Source organism: Equus asinus, chromosome 20, assembly GCF_041296235.1.
Source record: "Equus asinus isolate D_3611 breed Donkey chromosome 20, EquAss-T2T_v2, whole genome shotgun sequence".
Lineage (NCBI taxonomy): Eukaryota > Metazoa > Chordata > Mammalia > Perissodactyla > Equidae > Equus > Equus asinus.
Genome location: NC_091809.1, coordinates 39,170,136 through 39,194,085, shown reverse-complemented (window position 1 = coordinate 39,194,085; position 23,950 = coordinate 39,170,136). Strand labels below are relative to the sequence as shown.

The 23,950-nt window shown below is 38.2% G+C and overlaps 1 protein-coding gene across 5 annotated transcripts in view; it reads right to left on the bottom strand.

Annotated features, from left to right (window-relative positions):
• The window catches only part of LOC106836009 (olfactory receptor 8B12-like), an 81,979-nt gene that overhangs the window by 47,229 nt on the left and 10,800 nt on the right, over window positions 1-23,950 (bottom strand). Inside the window, exon 2 of one of the 5 annotated variants that reach the window (XM_070490024.1) lies at window positions 6,953-7,078. The gene's annotated coding sequence lies outside the window, so the exon portion shown is untranslated. Of the gene's footprint in view, window positions 1-6,952; window positions 7,079-19,164; window positions 23,918-23,950 lie in introns of those variants that run through there. The other 4 variants (XR_011495639.1, XR_006516203.2, XR_011495638.1 and 1 more) reach the window with 4 other exon arrangements.

Here is a 23,950-nt window from a genome sequence, read left to right as displayed (position 1 = left end):
GATGAATGGATATAGAAGATGTGGTATATACATATACAATGGAATGCTACTTGGCCATAAAAAATAAAAAGACAAAAATCATCCCATTCACAACAACATGGATAGACCTTGAGGGTATTATGTTAAGCAAAATAAGCCAGACAGAGAAAGACAAACACGGTATGATTTCACTCCTATGTGGAAGATAAAGTAACACATGGACAAAGAGAACAGTTTAGTGGTTACCAGAGGGGAAGTGGGGTGGCGATGGGCATAACAGGTAAAGGGGCACATTTATATGGTGACTGACAAATAATAAGGCACAACTGAAATTTCACAATGTTATACACTATTTTGACCTCAACAAAAAAAAAATTTATTTTGAATTTAATATAGCTGAGGGAGATTGGGCACTCTCATGGTTTCATAGCCTAGGACCTCAATGTAATTGAGACAGTTTGTTGACTAGTTTGTTGACTAGAGGGATGGTGCTCAAACTTTAGCCTGCATCAGAATGACCTAGGAAGCTTGTGAAGACAAAGTGTTGGGCTGCACCCCAGAGCTTCTGATTTACTAGGTCTGACACGAGGATTGAAAATCTGCATTTCTAATAAGTTCTATGTGATGCTGGTGCTGGTAAGCTGGGGACCACTAAGACCAGCAAGGGAAAGAGCATCGGAGTGTCACAGTTTAGTATACACACTCGTACTCCATCCCTATCTTTTCAAAAGGGAACTTCCCCAACTGTGCTTGGTGTCCCAAGTACATAATAAAAAGATAAGTGGTATTTCCATTTTAGACCAAGTAAACTGAGGCTAACAAAAGTGAGAGAATTAGTTCAAGTTCAGGGATTAGTAAGAAGCAGAGCAGACATGCAAGTGCACATCTAGTGTACCTCAAAAGATCATGTTCTTCTTCAAGGCACAATGTCTTTATGTCATCGTTTAGATTGGAAATTCACGTATAAATCCCCATTTATCATCAATTCATTCTCTTGAATCATAATTCAAGAGAATTATCATCTTGAGGCGCAGACAAATGCAAACCTTGCAGCAGCGTCATACAGCACAAACTATATGGGCTTTGTGGTCAGGTTGACCTGAGTGCAAATTCTGAGGCCTTTGTTAACTGAAAAACATAGAGGTGCCCTGCTGGGTACTTCTCCTGCAAAGGAAACGTGTTACCAGTGGCAATCACCTAAGGGATAAGTGGATTCTCATACAAGAAACCAACCTTGTAAGAAGAGGGGCCTAGATGGAAGAGGAAAGAGGACCTGGCTTTCCTTTTTCAGTCTGGACTCTGAGATCAGAAAGTCCAGATGTGATCCTGGATAATAAGGGTAAAGGATGGCCTCTGCCACAGGAGCTGGGCTGTGGAAACCCCGTGGGACTCCACAGCTGACAGTGATTAAACAATATCTCATAAGACGTATTCTGCAGACATGCTCCATGCTTATTTCCCTTTGGTCATCCCCTAGACTTTAGGAGAGTCCTGTTGGAATTCTCTGGGCTTGTCTCAAGATGCACCAAAGGGCAACAAGGGTTGTGGTCATTTGTCCAGTGTTGAAGGAAAGCAGCGGCCCTCTGAGGCCCACATGCTGATGGGTAGACTTCAGAGAGAACACCCAAGGGAAGGGACACAGAAATCTCCAGGCAAAGTCTGGGTCAGTTGGTCCAATCACCTCTCTCCACCCTAAGAGTCATCCTTAGCTCCAAATTTCAATGTTCTGGGTTTATTTAGGAAAAATGGCTTTTTCCTCTTTTTTCCTTCTCCGACATAAGATTCACCAAGTACACAGCAATGACCAAGAAGCACATGAAAATATTATTCAGCCATAAAAAAGGAAGGAAATCCTGCCATTGGCAACAACATAGGTGGACTTTGAGTGTATTATGCTAAGTGAAATAAGTCAAACAGAGAAAGACAAATACCATATGATCTTACTTATATGCAGAATCTAAAAAAAAACTTGTAGGTACAGAGAACAGATTGGTGGTTTCTAGAGGCGGGGGTGGGAGGGGATGGTGAGCAAAATTGGTGAAGGGGATCAATAGGTACAAACTTCCAGTTATAAAATAAATAAGTCCTGGGGATGTAATGTACAGCTTGATGACTACAGTCATGCATCACTTAACAGGGATTCCAGGGATACCTTCTGAGAAATGCATTGTTAGGCAATTTCATCATTGTGTGAACATCATACAGTGCACTTACACAAACCCAGATGGTATAGCCTACTATATACCTAGGCTACATGGTATTAATTTAATGGGACCACCATAGTATATGCAGTCCATGGTTGACCAAGATGTCATTATGTGGTGTGTGACTGTATAGTTAATAATAGTGCATAGTATATTTGAAAGTTGCTAAGAGAGTATATCTCAAAAATTCTTAAAAATCACAATAAAAACAATTTGTAATTATGTATGGCAATGGATGTGAACTATTATTGTGGTGATCATTTTGCAATATATACAAATATCAAATCATTATGTTGTATGGGTGGCCAGGTCCTTCTTCCTGGTCTATCTTAATCTGGAAGCTCTATTAAAACTTGTCCACCATGGGTGACCCTCCTGGTATTTGAAATACCAGTGGCATAGTTTTCAGCATCCCAGCAAAAAGCAGCCACCACAGTAGGACAACCTATGGATGGGTAATGTGGTCCCCTGATTGGGAAACAAACCCGGTTCAGGATGCTGAGAGCGCCAAGTCTTAACTACTAGACCACCAAGGCTGGCTCATTATGTATACCCGAAACTAATATAATACGTCAATTATATCTCAATAAAAAATTTTTTCAATTGTTAAAGAAAAGCACATGAAAGAAAAGGAAAAATTATTTCTGTTTAAGATAATTAAAGTATCCATTCATTAATTCATAAAATTGAAAAATATTTATTAAAACAGTCCTTTCTGGATACATGATCAGAAGAAAACCTTCTATCACTAGTGACACATAAAAATAGTAGATAAATAATAATAAAGCAACTTTTTATTACATAGTATGGTTTGTGAGAAAGTAAAGGAAGTTTCTGTCAGGGAAAAAAAAAATTTTAAGCAAGCAGGAATCTGACAGTGTAAATTAAGCTGGAGCCGTGTTGACCTGTGGGTGTCTACCAGTCGTTGGGGGCTGAGAGCCTGAGTTTTCACAAGTGAGGGCAAGAGACAAAGCTCGGGGCCCAGGCAGAATGGAAGGTGGGATTCAAGACCATTTAACCTCCTCACCAGCCTCTAAACCCACGCTCAAAATAGGTGAAACCTGAGAAAAAAATTGCCCCACACAGGGAGATGGTGAGCATGCAGGCTGGTCTTAGCCTTGGCTTGGGATGGAGCGGGTTTTACTAAAGAAAACCCTCTCCCTGAGAATCCCTAACCATAGTCTGGACTCACATGTTTGTGGACCTGAAATTCACACTACCTCCATGACTTATAAAACCCCACTCCATTTATTATAACGAGTCCTAAATATTATTACTTATAATGAATTAGAAGTGTGGTAAGTGCGCCAAAGGGAAGTACAGGGTTGTATGAAAGCATTAAATCGATAAAACTGAACGGAATTTCCAAGATCAGGGCTAGCCTCTCTGAGGAAGTGAAATTCAGACACCTGAAGGATAAGGAGGTACAGTGGATATTTGGCTTTCCAGCCTCAGAACCTGCTTCTCTGTCTGAAGAATCCACCCTTGTTTGAGTCCTAGTTGAAATCTCCTGACATGGCAGCTATTCAGGCCAGACACTTGCTCCCAGGCCCTCTAAAAAATGCAGAGGGACTCTCAATCTCAGCCAATTAGATGCTCCCACTCAGGATTTTACTTCTGTAGCAAGTAGTACAAAGAAACAAGGAGAATTTTGACTCCACAATGGGAAGACAAAGATGACAACCTCTTGCAATCAGCTGTGTTACACAGTGGTACCAGGTGGGGCCAGCTGGAATGACCAGTGGCCAATGCTACTTAGAGCAGTACATTCCTTACCTGTAGTCTCGGCTGTGATTCTAGCTACCTGGCTTCCCTGGATCCTAATTATTTCCCAAACCTAGTTCCCTAGGCTTTTATACAATTCTGTGAATTACCCTATATCTTTCCAATAAATTTCTTTCCTGCTGAAATTAAACAGAGTCAGATTGTTTTTTGCAGCTAAGAAGCATCACTAGCTATAACAGAAGCTAGCCAGATGGAGAGCCCGAGGGAAGAGAGTGAGGAAGACAGCATTCCAGGCTGGGCAGCAGCTCTCTCCTACCCTGATTGGGCACAAGCCCCTCCACCAACTTTCTGGTAAAGTGGAAACAGCCCTTCATTCTTGCTTCCACAAAACACTCATGTATTTATAATGTATTTACACTTGTTTTTCCCTTCCAGGCTCTTTTTGTCAGTGTATTAAGGGGAAAAAAAATTGTACAAACAGACTGGATTCCAGAGATTCTTCTTCTTCCAGAGACTAACATCCTTGAGGAAGAAGGTAGGGAAACCTGCAGGCCATTTGTCTCACAAGAGCTATATTTCAAAAAGAATAAACCAGTTATTACTGCTCCGATGTCAGCAAAACAATTATAAACACGTTTTCTGGCAACATAGATATCCATATATGTATTGGCTCAAAATTTACTGGGAAGCTTCTTAAAATAATTTACTATATCCTCAAAATTATTTCCAAAATCAAATCAAGCTAATGACATCATTATTGTTTAAATGTTTAACATGCAGCATAGTTAGCACTTATATTTTAAATGCTCACTGTTATAGCAGAGGTCTATCTTTCATGTGACAAACACACCCTTTGTCGTCTGTTGACCTCAATATGTAATTAATACAACAAGTAGTTCATTGCCAATTTTACAAAATTATTTTATGGTTTTATGTTTTTAAATGATTATACCAATATTATATGGTGTGTCTTTACTTTTTTGACAGATAATTGGCCATACCTTTATTTATTTTATACTCAATCTTCACTCAAAAACCATGTCCTATTTTTTAATATCCTTACTATGGAAACACATGATCAGGTTTTTGATCTGCTAAGAAACATTGCTCTGGGTCCTGAATGTTAAGTAGAAGGTGACCAGCAGGGGATGAGGGAGGGACTTCCAGAGAAAACAACACTAAAAAAGACACAGAGGTGCAGAAAACCCATGTATATTTAGGGAAAGGTAGGTGATATTATGACTAAATCACTGAGTGTGCTGAAGAGTGGAATAGGAGAGCTTTGGGGAAGAATGGGTCTGCTTGTGGGAACCAATGTGCAACTTTGGGGTAAATATACAAAGTCAAATCTCAAGTCAAGAGCAAACCAGAGAACTCCCAAATCAATTTGGGAGCTCCTTGGGGAGCTTGCTCTCCTACAACCTAAGTGACTTCTAGAAGGGAAGAAGTGGAGGCTGTCCTGGAGCAGTTCACCAGTGTTTTCTACTTCTCCAACATCCCCAAGTTCAGAGAAAGGAGGGGGCACATTGCTCCACAACTCTATGTGAGGAAGGAGAGCAGAGAGATGTATCCTGCCAATCTTAATCTTTAGTTTCCCTGTGTCCTACCCTTCCCTGTCCTGTGGGCTGCTAGGGCAGGCAAGTACGCCAGACCTGGGCAGATGAGGGTTTAGTGCACAGGAGCCACGGGGCAGAGCAAATCTGTGTGTTTGGTGAGGCAAGGAGAAGAAAGAGTCCTGGTCATGGGGCACAGGAGCCAGAAAAGTAAAGGCAGGAAGGAATACTTGAAGCTAGGCAGGAATCATTTTCCTGCTTCCTGGTGACCTTTCCATACACAGTAGGGCCACAATTAATGGCTGGTTGGGAATAAAAACAGGATTTAGAGATGGGGCTAGCAAGAGACAATGTTAGAATCCAGGTCAAGGAAATTGAGGGCTTGTCCAGAAAACTAAGACAATATCTCTCAGGGTCCCAGTAGAAAGCAGCACACTCCAGCATAATATACAATAGCCAAGATATGGAAACAACCTAGGTGTCCACTGATGGGTGAATGGATAGAGAAGATGTGGTATACACATACAATGGAATACTACTTAGCCATAAAAAGGTGAAATCTTGCTATTTATGAAACATGGCTGGACCTGGAGGGTATTATGCTAAGCAAAATAGACAGAGAAAGACAAGTACCATATGACGACATTCATATGTGGAAGATAAAAAACAACAAACACATAGACACAGAGAACAAATTGATCTTTACCAAAGGAGAAGGATCTGAGTTCCTTCAGATCTCAGGGAGAGTAAAAGGGGTAAAGGGGAACATTTGTACAGTGATGGATGGGAACTAAACTTTTGGTGGTGAACACGATGTAGTGTATACAGAAGTCAAATTATAATTATGTACAACACATATGTTATAAGCCAGTGTTACTTCAAAAAAATAGCACACTCAAATTGGATTATTTACCCTAGACTATAGTTCCAAGAGAATTTCTGAAGTGCACGAATGCTGAAGAAGAGAAGAGTGAGAAGGAGAGAAAAAGAAAGAGGAGGAAGAGAGAGTGACTAGGATTATGTGGAATCTGCAGATACTGAAAAGATACTGAGACTGGGAACTTCAAAGTGAATGCCCATAACTGCAAAATCCACCAGCTGTGACCTGGTGCTGATTCAGGAGAGCTGGAGGGAGGGAGCTATGGCATACCTGTAAAAGTCAATGCTGTTGTGATCACAAACTTAATCAGTCTGTGCCTCCCAGTCAAGCCCTGGCTCTAGCAAACATTGTAACATAGGAACCAAGCATGAGCAAGAAAGAACCCTTAGAGAACACAGCCTCAATTGTGACCACAGGCCACTGGTATCTAAACACAGTGATCACCAATGACAAAGAAATGAATAAAAAGATCTAAGTCTTGCACTTCACATAAGTGATGGTGATTAGAAAGTTTTATTATCATTTTGGGTGAACTGAAAAATGAATAGAGGGGATCTATGGAGGATAAGTTAAAGATAAGAAAGAAGAACACGGGGTGTTGAGTGACTCACCACAGTTAGAGCGGTGAAGCCCCGGCTTCCCTAAGATCAGGAAGTGAATGGCCTGTGGCTCTGGTCTGTGAACTCAGCAGGGATCTAGGTGTCACAGCTGAGCCATCTTCCTCTGTGTAGCCGTCTCTAAGTTTAGAAAAGAAGAACCTTATTAGGGGTAGAACCAATTTCTTACCTCCAGAATGAGAATTTCTATCTCCATATCAAGAGAATGGCTAGTCTTCATGCAAAGGAAGAGGAGCAAGGTAGTAATGTCCATCTCTTCTTGCCCCTTTCCACACTTAGTGTGCCCTTCTCTTATAAATTCATCCACAGGTTTGAAGTCACCACAGGTACTCAGCCCCTCAGGGCATATCACCAGACCAGGCTGGGCTGCTCTAGGCTGTGCACCAGAATTCAGCCCTCACAGCATCTCAGAGAGATTCATTAGTTGTCCAGCCTGCTCAGAACTTGGCCTTGAACCAAGTTCAAAGACTGAGACCTGGAAGGAGGCCTAGAGACATCACGATCTCTCCTCCCTTGCTTCAGTCTCCCCCACCCCAGAGCCAAACAAAGGGAAGGGACAAATCCAAACCAAAATCAAATCCAAAACATTTTGTCCTATGACTCCAGGTTAACAAGAACAAGAAGAGACAAGGAGTGCAGCCACTCTCCCCTGGTGTCATCAGAGCTGGGTCTTATAGTCCCTTCTCTCCTGCTCCTGGAAGGGAAAAGATTCAGGTAAGGGAGAGGGGACAGTCCTGAATCTAGACCCTTGTTTTCCATTATGCTAGGAAAAGAAAAGCCTAGTCCCTTTGTTTCTACATTATCCAGACAGGAATTCTGAACTAAAGACTGTGATTTCTGATGAAGCCTGTTCCCACAGGCTCCTCTCCAACTGAAGGAGAAAAACATCATTTGTCCGAATCACTGTGGCCATAAGATGGTATTTTTAAAAGAGTTTTATTTTACATGAAAATGTATCAGAGGCCTAAGCAGTAATCAAGAGGAGGTTCCCTCAAATACCGTCTTATTGTTACCATACCTAATGAGAAACTATGGCCTTTGAGTTCACACATGAAACACACTTTAATTACTACCATGCACAATTTCACCTCAACCCTAGTACTGCTTATCCCAAGAACAATGGAGGGAGATGCCTACTCTGTCCACTTGCCCATTCAATCCTGAGATCCAGGGTTGATGCTAAAAAGAAATCCCTACACAGGCTATCTTCAAAGATGACCAGAATGTAGTAACACAATTTATGGACCTGGCAATTGGGCAGGATTTTTAAATTTTCCATATGAAAAACTCTAGTGTTTGCTTTTATTTTACTTTTTAAAATAAATATATATATATTATGTGTAAATATATATGTCTACTATGTATAAGTATATATATATATTCCCCCATTAAATATATATGTATACTATGTATAAGTATATATATATTCCCCCATTAAATAAATTATATATGTATATATAAAACATAAATATGTATATTTATATACACACATTTTATATTTATATATTTCCATTAAAAAGAAATAGAAGGTGGTATTTACAAATCAACAGAAGCCTAAACATCTTCAATTTCAGTTCAGATAGATTGATTCCTTCAGCTACTGCCACCTGGTGGCACCATGCCTAAAATTCAAGGACAGGAATCAAAAAATGTGCTCAGGAGCTCCCTCTAGCCCAAGAAAAACTTGACAATTAGCAAATTCTAAAACATAGAAAACTCAGATTTTGATTTACAAGTACATCTATCTATATAGGAGTTGTACTCGGTATGAGGAGAAAGATGAGCAAGGAATAGTATAACATTTAAAACTGAATACCAGCCCTTGAATGTAAACAGGAAGAGAAGGCATAAGTATACATCACTGTTTTAAACTTTTTTACAATAAAAGAAAAAAGGGAAAGGGCATTGGAATATTTTTAGGTAATAAATGTATGCTTATGTTTGTACACTGAAGGAAGAAGTTAGTAGAGAAGAGAATATTGAAGGTACAAGAAATAAAATGGAAATTTGAGAGTTTGAAATAACTGAGAGGATGGGATGGGGTGGACCCAAGTGGACATGAAAGGCATTTGACCAAATTCAATACTCATTCATTATTTTTAAATATAAAGTGAAATAGAAATTAATAGACAATTATTAATATGATATGAAAACATTCTTAACATAAAAATATTTGTTGCTGTAATGGGCTGAATTGTGTCTCCCTGAAATTTGTAAGTTGAAGCCCTAACCCCCAGCACCTTAGACCATGACAGTATTTGGAGACAGGGCCTTTAAAGAGGTGATTAAGTTACAATGAGGCCATTAGGCTGGGCCCTAATCCAATCTCACTGAAGTTCTTATAAGAAGAGGAAATTTGGATACACAGAGAGACACCAGGGCTACAGGCACACAGAGGGCAAACCCTGTAGGATGCAGGAAAAAGCAGCCATCTGTAAGCCAAGCAGAGAGGCCTCAGGAGAAACCAAACCAACCAACACGTCAATCTTGAATTTCTAGCCTCAAAAACTATGACAAAATAAATTTCTGTTGTTTAAGTTATCTAGTCTATGGTGTTTTGTTATGGCAGCCCTAGCAAACTAATGCAGATTCATTTGTATTAAAACGTGAACCAAGCCCACTGTATCTTCTGTTACTTAATACTGTATGGAAGAGAAAAAATGCAACTGGACAAGAGAAAGGAATTACAGGCAGAGAATCAGAAAAGAAGAGGTAAAACTATGTGTATGCAGATGATATTATTCTGTATCTGGAAACTTCAAAAGAATCAATGAAAATATACTAAAAATAATACCAGTAAAATTGCAGGAATAAAATCAGAAATCAATATACTTCATATACAAACAGTAACCTGTCAGAACGTATAACAACAGATCTCATCACAATAGAAAAGTAAATAAAATTGCTAGGCAAAAATCTGACAAGAATTGTATAAAATCTATATGACTAAAGGTATAAACACACCAAAAGGATACAAAGAGATCTAACAAACAGGAAGAATTTCCATGTTCTTATATTGGAAGACTCAACCAAAATATATCAATTCTCTCTAAGTTTGTTTATAAATGTAACATGATCTCAATAAAAATAGCAATAATTTTTTTCTAGAGGAATACAAACTGATTATAAAGTTTATATGAAAGAATAAAGAAGTAAGAATAACTTGGAAAATCCTGGAATAAACCACACAATGTGTAGCAGCTAACCCTAACAGATACAAAAACATTACAAAGCTTCTACAGTTAAATCAAGGTGGTGTTAGCACATGAGCAGAACAGTAGACCACTGGAATAGAATATAAAACTGATATAAACCCAAGAACAAGAAGAAATTTAATATTTGATGAAGGTAAGTAGGAAAAATATGGGTTTCCATTTTTTTAAATGGTGATGATACAACTAGACAATAAAACAATAAAATTAGATCCATTTCTCAAACCATAAACAGTATAAATTTCAAATGTATCCAAATGTATATATTTATACCTCAGACAAAAAGCTAGTCTGTAATATAAAGAGCTCCTAAAATTTGAGAATAAAAAACCCTACAACCCAAGAGAAAAGTGGCTAAAAGACATGACTAGAGATTTCAGAGAATATAGAAATATTAATAGTTTTTAAACATATGAAAAGATGCTAAACTTTTCTCATATAATAAATGCACATTAAAACTACAAAAAAGATACTTCAAGAAAAAGTAGGGTTGAGACTTTCTCTTCCAACCATGAAGGAGTAACAGGGTTCAGACTTTCCCTTAAACAACTAGAAAAATAGAATATATGAAACAACTGTTTTCAGACATTGACAAAAGGTGGCAGAAGAATCTAATACCAGGAAAAAAAGGAAAATAAATGTGATTATCCTGACTTTCTTTCTAGAGGCAGTTTCCAAACAGGGAAGCAGGGAAAGGGAAGCAACAGAGCATGGTTGTCTCACTGAACTGAGCAGACAGACTCTGGAGCTAAGGGAGCCCAAAGCAGCTAGAACCTGTGGAGGATAATACTGAAACAGAGGGAGCTTTGCAAAGAATAATTCACAGATCTGCCCAGAGTTCTCCTTGAGACTTTGGCTCAATAACAAATCTGGGCATAGTTAAATTCCATGAGGCCAGGTTTATAAAAAACAAAAATTTCTTTGACAAAACCAATTACCAGAGAGCAATAAGCAGAATAATTCCCAGAGTTCACACAGCCTAGCGTCATTCAGATCCCACCAGACAGGGTGAAGAGATTTCAATAAATACGTGGGGCATACCCAAGGCTACTCTAAATGTACCCTATATAGAATGAAAACTAACTTCAAAAGGATCTAACTGATCCTCAAGACACTTAAAAACCTGCCAGAATAAAGCCCAACACACTATAAAGGAATACAACAAAATCTAGCACTCAATAACATAAAATCTGTAATATCCACATCCAATCAAAAATTACTAGATATGGAAGAAGCAGAAAAATGTGCCTTGTAACCAGGAGGAAAATAAGGCAACAGAAAGAGCCCATAAATGACAGAGACAATGGAATTGGTAGATAAGAACTGTACAATAAACTATTATAAATACACTCAATATGCTCAATAATTCAAAGAAAAAAATGAACATATTAAAAGAAAAGAAAGATATCAAAAAATCCAAATGGAACATCTAGATATTTTAAAATATATAATATCTGAAGAGAAAAAAAATCATTTAATTATATTAATACTGCAGATTAAACACTGCAGAAGAAAATATCAATGCACTTGAAGACATAGCAACAGAAACTATCTAAAATGAAACACAGAAAGAAAAAAACTGACATACGAAATGAATAAAGCCTCAGTACCCTATGGAAAAATATCAAGCAGATTTAATTTGAGTCCCAGCAGGAGAAAGAGGGAAAGAAAAATATATTTAAAGAAATAATGGCTAAATTTTTTCCAAATTAGATGAAAATTATACAGTCACGTGTCTCTTAACTACGGGAATACATCCTGAGAAATACATCATTAGGCAATTTTGTAGTTGTACAAACATCATAGAATATACTGAAGGGGAACAAAATTTGCTATTCCAAAATGCATCTCTTTTACATGAGAATTATTTTGGGCTGATTGAAACAAAAAACTCAGAAAGTTTTTCTTGTTTCCCCTAAACTCCTAAAAGAATTCGGATTGAAAAAAAATCTGTCTCAGGAAGCGACCTATGACTTAGCATAACTTGAACTAGGTGGTAGACAGGGAGGAACCTAGAAAAGCCTGTTTGTTGCGCTCCCCTCTGTGTTCTTCTGTTTCTCTGTCGCCAAACACTTGTTTTCCAAACATTTTCTCCTTTTTACCTACCTATGAATTGCTTTTCTTCCCTTTGAAGTCCCTGACTCTCCCCACCCCCAACATCTTTTATCTTTAGCTGAGGATGGTATTTAAGGTGAGAGCTTCAGCCCTTTTGGTGAGTTACTCAGTTTTCCTGGGTTTCTCCCATGTATACCTGTTATTAAACTTTTGTTTTCCTGCTGTTAATCTCATCTTAATTCTTAGACCAGCCAGAAGAACCTAGAAGGGTAGAGGAAAATGTCTTCCTCCCATACAGTACTTACACAAACCTAGCCTACTACACACACCTAGGCTATATGGTGCTAATTTTTTGAGAGGACCATTGTATATGCAGTCTGTCACTGACTGAAATGTCATGATGCAGCACATGACTGTATACCCACAGATCCAAGAAGCTCCATGAATCTACGAGCAGAATAAACACAAATAAAACCACACAAAGGTATATCATAATTAAATTGCTGAATATCAATCATAAAGAGAACATTTTAAAAGTATCCAGAGGAAAAATGTACATTACATACAGAAGAACAAAGACAAGAATGACTATAGACTTCTCATTAGAAATGATGCCAGTAGTAAGATATTGGAATGACATCTTTAAAATATGGAAACAAAATTGTCAATTTAGAATTCTATATTCAATGGAAATATCTTTCAAAATTCAAAGTGAAATAAAGGCTTCTTCATACAATAAAATCTTAGAGAATTTGTTGTCAGCTGACTGCACTAGAAGAAATGTTAAAGGAAGTTCTCTAGGCAGATGGTAACTTGGGGAGCCCCTAAAATTGTTTTAAAAAATAACCTTGGAGATACAATATAAATGTACTCTTGGAAAGCACCTAAAATTGTAAATGTGTGGATAAACATAAAGGTTATTTTTCTAAATTTTTAACATCATTAAAAATAAAGCAAAGAATGATAGAAAGGGAGAGATACAGGCTACAATTTAAGGAGGGTGGTGAGTTTAGGCCTCATGGTGAAGGTAATATTTGTACAAATACTTGAAAAAGGCATGGCCAGAGTTGTGCTTGATAATTTCAGCTACTCTCCTGTCCTATTGGGTAAACATAGCCTCAATGAAACATCCCTCCCAGGCAAAACATTCTCATTATGTACTTCAGTAACCATATCTTAGCCCAAAGCATTGGCTCTAAGGGAGAAAATTTTAGACCTAGTGAGAGTTTACAGGAGTAAAACCCCTTTCTGAGCATTTTAAGAAATCAAAAGTCACACAATGAAGGTACTGTGTACATCCAATTCTGTTCTCCAAACACCCAGCTCTGGCTGCTCTAAATTCTATTCATTGTATAACTGGCTTCAGGAAGGGATCTGATAAACTCATTCCTTCAGGGACTAATAACACCGGTACATGACCACCTGTACTCTACACTTCTTATTAAGGACACTTTTATTTTAATGAGAAGAGCCTTTTTAGCAAAAGCAATAAATCTCAATTTGGGGAAATTCAAGCCTCAGCAAGTGGGTGAGTTACATATATTTTTGGTCAGAGTTAAGAGCTGGAGTCCCCTTGGAGAAGTTATGAAATCATAACACGAAGGCCAAAACCCATTTACTTTAAGGCCTGGTTATGTTTACGAGCATATGTACACACATCAATAATGTGTTTATCCTTGTCTTTTCTCTTCAATATTCAACAAAGGCTCTGCAGTAATGGTGACTTGTTTACAGATTTTCAATTAGAAATTTGCTACCTCCTTCCAAATCATTAATAAATCCCCATTCCTGTCCTCAATCCCACTGCTCAAAATTTGAAAACACAGAAAAACAATTCATTATCACAAACTTCAAATAAGCCCCATAAGGCAGACTTTCCTTGGGACTCAAGAGCAAATAAGACCTGAGGGATTCATTAAAAGTTGACTTTTCTCTAAGAACCTTGGAGGGTTCTTGTCTGGATGATGCAACACCAGGGAAAGCTGCCCTGAGCCGATGTCACTGCAGAGACTGTTGCCATGGAGGCTCCATTTCAAATGCATTTCACAGCTATTAGAGCACTCCCTCTTTTGCTTTTTTTAATTTTCCTATTTTTAATTTTTATTGAGATAAAAATCACACAACAAAATTTACCATTTTAAGGTCTACCTACTGTGGTTTTTAGTACCTTCACAATGCTGTGCAACCATCAGCACTAATTCCAGAACATCCCCGTGCCTCAAAAAGAAATCCTGTACCCCTAAGTAGCCACTTTCTATTCCCTTCTACCCTCAGCCCCTGGCAACCACTAATCTGATTTCTGTCTCTATTGATTTGCCTATTCTGGTCATTTCATATAAATGGAATCTTACATGTGGCCTTTTGTGTCTGGCCTCTTTCAATCAGCATAATGTTTTCAAGGTTTGTCTGTGATGTCACAGGTATCTGGACATCATTCCTTTTTATGGCTGAATAATATTCCATTGTGTGGACATATTACATTTTATTTATCCATGGATCAGTTGATGGACATTTGGGTTGTTTCCACTTTGGGGCTATTATAAATAAGGCTGCCTGAAGGACAGCCAGAGGTGAGAGCTTAGGGTCTCCTCAGGTCTTTCCTGAGCATGTACCCAGCCCTGGGCATGTGTGTGGCCTTCTAGGTTCCCAGGAATATGTGGGAGCTTTTCAAAGTCTGTATTTCTCAAAGCATCTCATTCCCTAGTCTTTCCTCCCAAGCTTTTTGGTTAATCTATTGTTTGTCCCAATTCTTATCCCTTGCCCCAGGTGGCAGTGACTAATATATTTGCCTTTAAACATTTCCCACAAACAGCCTCCCCTCCCTGTAGCCACCTCAGCCCTGGGAGAGTTGCCGGTTAGGCCATATAGAGGCAAGCCCTTTGAGCTGGTCTTTCAGAGAACCACCAGACAGGTCAAAACAAACAGCCGCAATTCTTGGAGAATAAGGTCTGTTATGCTCCCTCTAGTACAGGTACTTATACCAGGAACGCACGCTGTTGTCTTCAAGGCCAACGCTGAGTTGGGAGCTGGAGATGCAACCGGGATAAGTTAAAGTGCCACAAAGCTTTATTATAAGAGATTCACCATTTTTTATTGATTGTGTCCCCTGCTTGCCACAGCTTTTAGTTAGTATCCAGAATTCCAAGAAAGTTGATTTTGAAAGTTTTTGCCAGTTTATTTGTTGCTTTTGTGGATAGAAGGACTATGGGAGTTTCCTACTCTGCCATTTTGGCTGAGATCACTGTAGAAGCACCCCCTTTCAAATCTGATACATCCCAGTTGAATGACAAATTATACAGCCTCACTAAGTATTCAGAGAATAAACTTGGAATCAGTCTGTTCTTAGTACAAATCCTGGCTCTGCCACTTCCGAGCTGGGATGACAGTGGTAAACTTGTTTAACCTCTCTCTGAACTTCAAATCCCTTATCTTAAAATGAGGATAATAAACACAACTCAAAGAGTTTTTATGAACAAATGGTACCATATCTGGCACCATAATTTAAGATACAAAGCTTATGATGCAATGTAGATTTCCCTATGTTTACTGCTGCAACCATAAAGGAACATGGTTAGGGCAGGTATGTGGGAGGGGAAGGCCTGGGGTGGTGAAATCAAATGAAGCTATGTATTTTAAAATGCAATATAAAAAAGCTAGTTTTAAATAGTATATGGTCTCATCTATAATATGGTCTCATTCTAGGAAAAAATGAAACGCATATGTATCCATACAAAAATATCTGGAAGGATAGACAATAAGAAGATAAGAATAGTAATCACTGGATAGAGGAAATATGGTGTTTTTAGTTTTTCATTTTTTCTTACCTACCTATGTTTTCTCATTTTCTTCATGCACATATATTGCTTTTGTAAATTTTAAAAATTCTTATGAAATACAGTAATAAGTCTTTCTCTTCTTTATCCCCAGAAATTCAATAAATCAATTTTACTTTAAAAAATATAATCTTACATAAAAATAAATTATAGCAAAATAGCATGTTACAGTAGAAGGCATGATGGGCTGGTGGTCAGAGGTCCTGGGTTCTAGGCCTAGTTCTGCCTCTTACTGGCTACATGACCTTGGATAAAACTTGACTGACTTCTTGAGCTTCAGTTTCCCAGAAGAGGAAAAATATAATGCAGCGTTCCTCTTTTCCCCTGTGCTGATGGTAAGACATTAAGAGAAAAGCATGTGTGCCATGATGCCTGAGTGACACAGGTGTACAGATTTAAAAGGCTACAAACTAGAAGAGTGGTTCTTAAATGTTAATGTACACCAGAATAACCTAGAAAAGTTGTTAAGACTCAGACTGCTGGGCCCCATTTCCAGCATTTTGATGGATCTGGGGGGGGCCGAAGGATTTATATTACAAATTCCCAGGTGGTTCTGATGATACTGTTCTAGGGACCACATGTTAAGGATCAGTGAACTAGAGGCCAGGGAAGAAAGCATAGGCTCTTCAGGTGCGAGTTCCACGTCACTGTTTTAGTTCTGTGACCTTGGGCAAATCTCCCAATCTATCTGCACTTGAGCTTCCTCACCAATAAAAAATACATTATAATTCCTGCTAATAAACACCATCTGCCCCCAAGATTTTTATGAGGATTAAATGATTTAAACTTGTGAAAGGAATGCATGAACTCCACTGAATTATGCAAATAGCATTAATTATATAAGTTAGGCAACTAAAGTAGCTAGAATTTAAATTATTTTTATTTTAGGAAATAAACCTCAGACACAGATGTCTGTCAGTTTAGATTCCCAACAATGAAGACCCCGTGCTTCTGGAAAGCCTGTCTGAAATGTGAGTACTTTACCACTGTGGAGATGCCTTGGTTAAATACCATGATGTGAACATGTAAATAATAATAAAAACACAAGAGTTAAAATTTCTTGAAAACTTACTATTTACAGGGACTGTAATATTTTAACCTCACAATCCTATGAAGTAGCTGCTATAATAATTCCAAATTTGTAGTTAAGGAAGCTTAGGCTTCAAATAGTCAAATAACTTGCTCAGGGTCACACAGTAAAGAGCTGAAGCGGGGTTTCTAAACAATATGCTTACAATGCTCTTTGTTGATTCATCTAATTCAGACATTATTCATTGATTCAGAGCCTAGAATAATATCTAACTCTCATAATAGTTACGATGAGTTATTTGCTAAGGGAAATTCTGCCAATTAGATTTGATTTGGATTTAGTTCTCTTACATTCTTTGAACTCCCAATTCTTCTCTCCTATCCTTCCAATATAGGTACATCACAATTTTTATTTCTCAATACTTAATGTTTACTATGCTATGATGATGTTTCTTTACTTACTGTATTATTTCCCAGAGTGAATATTGTCCCAATCACCTTCTTTTTTTTTCCTTAAAGATTGGCCCTGAGCTAACATCTGTTGCTAATCTTCCTCTGTTTTTTTTCTTCTTCTCCCCAAAGCCCCCTAGTACATAGTTGTATATTCTAGTTGTAGCTCCTTCTAGTTCTGCTATATGGGACGCTGCCTCAGCATGGCTTGATGAGCGGTGCTAGGTCTGCGCCCAGGATCCGAACCAGTGAAACTCTAGGCCGCCAAAGCAGAGTGTGTGAACTTAACCCCTCAGCCATGGGGTCGCCTCCCCCCCATCACTTGCTATGTGCCTCTTCCTAATATTTCCACATACTCCATTTTCAGGGGTAGAATGTAACATGACAATGGGAAATTAAGGACAGACAGACTTCTTAAGATCCCAATACAAAGGGTATACAGAGGAGGAGGATCTGGTTTCCCCACTCAAATCATTTTTCTTTAGATGAGTGAGAATGCTGTATTCTATTTCTAGTTCCACCTACTTCTAACCCTGACCTATCCTGAATTTTCCTGAGCTCCTCTGAGCACAGAAGGAGCAACAGATCTCATCTTTTCTTCTTAGTTCTCTTATTTTACTCAGGATAAACTACACTGCAAGCCTAGTTTGCCCAATATTTTAAGGTACGAAATTATTCTGATTCCCCAATTTTTCAAGCTACAAAACTCTCAGTTGATATAATCTAATCTTTCTTTAGTAGAACAGTGCCTCCAGTCTAGAGTCAGAGACACTGGCTTTTTAGTAATCATAGGGCTTCAGCTCAACTACCAATTTGTTGGATTCAATTTCATTTAAAGCAAACCTAGTTATTGACAGAAATGCACAAAGTGCTATATCCTATTTCTTTTCATCTTTTATTTTCAATACATATACCCATAAACACATATATAATTTTTCATAAGGACATACTGTGATAATGTGCATTTTTTGTGGGTGTGTACAATTCCTTGTTCTTTATTCTTTTCCTTCTTTTTTGGCTACATTATGTTCATACCACAGATAGGCCACATGCAGTCACCTAAAATAAGAGTTTCTTCATGGTCTTCTAACTTTTACATCTGTGCACACTGAAATTCCCTTAGTCAAGCTCCATCAGTACTGATACACACGCCCTATCAGGGTGCAGACTGTGCTCCGTTTCGGAAGGTTTCTCAGGAACCACCACATCATGCTCTCACCCCAACTACTGCCCACTGATTTAGCTGGTAACTAATCTCCACAAAGTGGGAAGACACCTGCTGTGTTGGATCATAGAGCTTCAAGTCCAGGGAAAAACTCAGGTCAATTTCCAGATGTCTGATGACAACTCACATTTCTATAGCAACTGAGCATTTTCAAAAAGTATTTCCATGTATATTATCCCATTTTGTGCTTACAAAACACCTCAGGAGTTGATATTTTTACTTCTCATTTTATAGATAAGGACATGACTTGTCATTCAGCAAGTCCTATAACCACACCATGCTGTACTCTCTGGATTTGGGATAATGTCAGCTTTACATCATCATATTCTAGTGAATATTTTGGAATTGCCTATACAAAAAGTGAGATTAAATTTCTGAAGCAAAATACATGTTCAAACCCAAGAAGTGAAACACAAAAGTTTTTATTTCTAACTATATGAAAAAGTTGTAGGCAGTAAATACTCCAGGCCTTGCCCATTTCTTCTAACCATGCTGGTCTCTGAAACGCTGCCCAGCTGGTCTGACTCCTAACAATCAACAGCAGTAGTGAGATGAGTAAAAACAGTTCAGTTGGGGAAGATGCTCATACCCGGCCTTACCACAGGCCTCCTATCTGGAAGAGAATCGTTGCAGAAAATCACTACACAGTGACAGATTTCATTCTCAGGGAATCAACAAGGCAGCCAGGGCTTCAGCTCCCCCTCTTCCAGGGAGCACCATAGTGGGGAGCTTGGTCTTGACTGCTATAATTTTCTTAATTCTCAGCTTCACAGTCCCATGTATGACTTCACAGAAATTCATCATTTGTTGGTCTCTGCAACTGCTCTATTATTATCTCTAAAATACTGAGTAACTTTGTGTCAAAGAAGAACATCATCTCTTTTGAGGACGGTGTGTCACAGCTCTACTTCTTGCTTGTATTTGTCATGGCTGAGGGTTACATGCTGACCAAAGACTTCTAAGTCATCATACCTCAACAAGTCAGCTCCCTGCTGGTAGTTGTACTGTTTGTAACGGGATTGGCTCAGCAACAGTCATTGTGCGTTGTATTAAAATTGTCCTTTTGTGAGTTCACCAGTCACATCCATTCACCAGTCATTACCTCTCCCATCCCTTAGCATGTATGATATTGATATGACAATTTTCTTTTTGGCTTGATTCAACATTGTAGTCACTAGAGATTAACAGTTCTTGTTTCCTACGCCTTTTCTCTCCAGCATCCTCCACATCAGCTTCACAGAGGGCAAGTCCAAACCCTTCAGCAGAAGCTCTGGGATTTTTCTACCAGTCTGATGCATTCACACCTCTCCTTTGTTCTCTCACAGATTACTTATTCTAGGAGAAGCCAGCTGCCACGCAGTGAGAACACTCAATCAGCCCTATGGAAGGGTTCACGTGCTGAGGGAGTGAGGCCGTCTGCCACGGTGAGGTCTTCTGCCACAGCATCCTCCAATGCCAGTCAAGCCTTCAGATAACCACAGCCCCAGCCAATCTTTGACTTTAACCCTGTGAGAAACTCTGAGCCAGAACAACTCATCTAAGCTGCTATCAAACTACTGACCTACAGGAACTGGGAGATAATAATGTTTGTTGTTTTAAGATGTTAAGCTTCAAATTAATTTGTTAGCCCAAAAAAGTAATGCACATATGAAGAGATATTCAACTCATGAATTATCAAGAGAAATGCAAATTAAAATTATACCAACAGTTCTCAAACATTTTAATCTCAGGACGCCTTTGCACTCAGAAAAATATCAGGGACCCCAAAGTGCTTTTATATATGTGAGTTATATCAATTTATATTTACCATGTTAGAAATTAAAGCTGAAAATCTTTAAATATTTATTCATTCATTTTTAAATAAAAACAATAAGCCCATTACATTTTATCATAAATATTTTTGTGAAAAATAACTATATTTTCCAAAAATTTAGTGAGAAAAGTAACACTGCTTTACAGTCTTACAAATCTCTATAATATCTGGCTTAATAAAAGACAGATGGGATCTCATATCTGCCTCTGCATTCAGTCCATTGAAATATCACATTTTATGTAGCCTCTGGAAAACTCCACTATACTCTCATACAAGAATGAGACTCAAAAGACTGAATAGTGTCTTAATATGAGTATGAAAATAGTTTTCACCTTGCGGACCCCCTAAAAGGGGCTCAAGGACTTTCACAGGTTCCTGGACCATACTTTGAGAACACCTGCTTTACATATAAGAGACTGACAAAATTTTAAAATTAGATGGTGCTGTCGGTGAAGATGTGGGAATATAGGCAATTTTATGTACCGCAGCCATTCTAGAGAGCAATATGATACTACTTAAGACAAGTTAAGGATATGCTGCCCCACAACCTAGAAATTCTAGTCCTGGATCTATACCCAAGTTGAATTATCTTGTAGGACCATAAGAGGAAACACGTTTTTTTGTGGTACAAGGAGTACAAGCATTCATCAACAGGCAAGTGAGTAGGTAAAATGAAATATTTTGCAGCAGTAGAAACAACAGATTAGCTGTGAACATAGCAACATGGATTTACTTTAGAGCTACAGGGTAGAGTAAAAAAATAAGTAAGAAATAATGAGATATAAAATACAAAATCACCTATGTACATTAAAATTATAATGCACAGACTTTCGGGCAAAGTGCAGTATGTCTTGGCAGGCAAATGCTCCTACAGCAACAAATAGAAAAAGTTACATTAGTTACAAAAATTATGTTTTGTGGATATTGGAAGCTATGGAAGAAATGAAGACAAAATGAATTAAAATTCCAGAGGGAAGAGAACCATTCTGGGGTAAGATGACAATCTCCAGGAGTTTTTGCCCCGGAGGAATTTTCTGCTTCTGGGTGCCAACACACCATTGGTCTCGGTCCAAGCAGAGGGCCTTTGCTGGGAAAAAACAAACCATCAAAGCTTTTAGTGGTTGTTATAAGGGTGGAGTGACAGCTGGAAATCTGAGCAACTTCAAACACATGACCAGTCTTTCCCCAGGACATTTATGAGGACTGGGGTTGTGTGGACAGAACCAAAGCTTCTAAAATGCAAAATGAGATCTTCTGCACTCTGTGGTGATTAGGAAACAAAGACACTGCAGGGGGAGGGAGCCTGCATTAAACTCACTGATAGAGACTCACTGAGCCAGTCTCTCTTTCAAAGCATTTGCTGGGTGTGAAGCTACAGGAAGAAGGAGGCCAAAGAGCTAAACTGAAATCCTCTAAAGAGGATAACAGAACCTCTCACAAACTTTCAGAGCTTAAAAGACAAAGACCCAACAGACTCTTCAATCAAAAACCTGGAAAGACCAGGCTGCATGAATGGGAAAAACTAACTATAGACTGAATCTTATTAAAACTCCAGCACACATCTAACTCAGTTTAGAGCCCGACTGGAACCAGTGGTTACCCCCTCACCCTATATGCTAAAAAGAAGAAAAGGGAGCCATCTTTGGTGAAAGATAGTGTTGGGGATCAGAATTTACCACCCCAAAATGTGTCTTTTGGGCTTGATTATTTTTAAGAACAAAAGACTCAGAAAGAAACTTTGACCTTCCCCCTAACTGCCGAAAAGAATTTAAGACAGAAGGCCTGTCCCAGGAAGGAGCTATCACTATTTATAACCATAGTACAATGTGAATTAGATATGACAGACAGGGAGGAACCTAGCAAGGCCCATTTAATCAAAGTCCTCATCATGTCACATTGTCTTTGCAAGATATGGCAAACATTTGTTTACCAAACATTTGCTTTTCAATCTCCATGTGAATTGCCTGCCTCCACTGTGAAGTTCCAAATCACTACCCACAACATCCTCTTTTGTCTTTAGCTGAAAATGGTATTTAGGGTGGTGGCTTCAGCCATTTTGGCAAGTTACTCAGTTTTCCTGGGCTTCTCCCATGTATACACGTTATTAAATTTGTTTGATTTCCTCCTGTTATTCTGTCTTATGTCAATTTCATTCTTAGACCAGCCAGAAGAACCTTTAAGGTAGAGGAGTATTTGTTCCTCCTCTACAATAGCATCATCTAGAGGATCTCTGGTTCTTATGGTTCTTTTATCCACAATGTTCAGCATACAAGGCAAAATGACAAATATGTAAGACCATACACAAAAAGTAGACAGTAGAAGCAGATTCACAGATTACCCCAATTCTGGAGTAAATAATAGGATTTTAAAACAACTCTGATTGATATGATCAAGAAAATAGAAGACAGATGAATTAGATGAAAACATGGAGATTTTCACCAGAAAATTAAGATCTCTTAACAAGAATAAGATGGAATTTTCTGGAATGATGATAATGTTCTAATCTTGATGAGGTACGGATTTCACAGGTATATGCATTTGTCAAAATCTCTGTATGTACACTTAAGCTTTGTGCATTTCATTGTATGTAAATTTTACCTTAAAAGAAACAAACTATGAATAAATATTGAAGTACAATTAGTGACGTGCATGCTGAAGTATTTAGGAAGAAGTATATCAATGTCTACAATTTACTTTGAAATGTATCCAAAAAAATAACACAAATTGAAGGCTAGATAGAAGGATAGATAGGCAGAAGTATAAAAAAGCAAGTCAAGTAAAATATTAATGATAGAATTAACTATTATAGATGTTCACTGTAAAATTCTTTCAACTTTAATGTATATTTAATTTTTTTATAATAAAATATTGTTACAATATAATAAGAGGACTTTATGAATAACAGTATGCAAACAATCTTCACACTGGATGAAAAATGGACAATTTTCTCAAAAATTGAACTTATCTGGAGACCAGCCCGGTGGTCCAGCGGTTAAGTTCACATGTTCTGCTTCAGTAGCCCAGGGTTTGCCCGTTCGGATCCCAGGTGTGGACCTATGCACTGCCTGTCAAGCCATGCTGTGGCAGGCATCCCAGATATAAAGTACAGGAAGACAGGCACAGACGTTAGCTCAGGGCCAGTGTTCCTCAGTTTAAAAAAAGAGTAGAATTAGTAGCAGATGTTAGTTCAGGGCTAATCTTCCTCAATAAATAAATAAATAAATAAATAAATAAAAATTAAAAATTTAACTTATCTAATATAGTGGTTTAAAATATCCACAAATTCTTGGAGCCTAATTCCCTTCCCCTTGAATATGGGTTGGATTTTGTGACTTCCTTCTACTGAATAGAAAAAAATAAAAGTAGCAGTTGCAA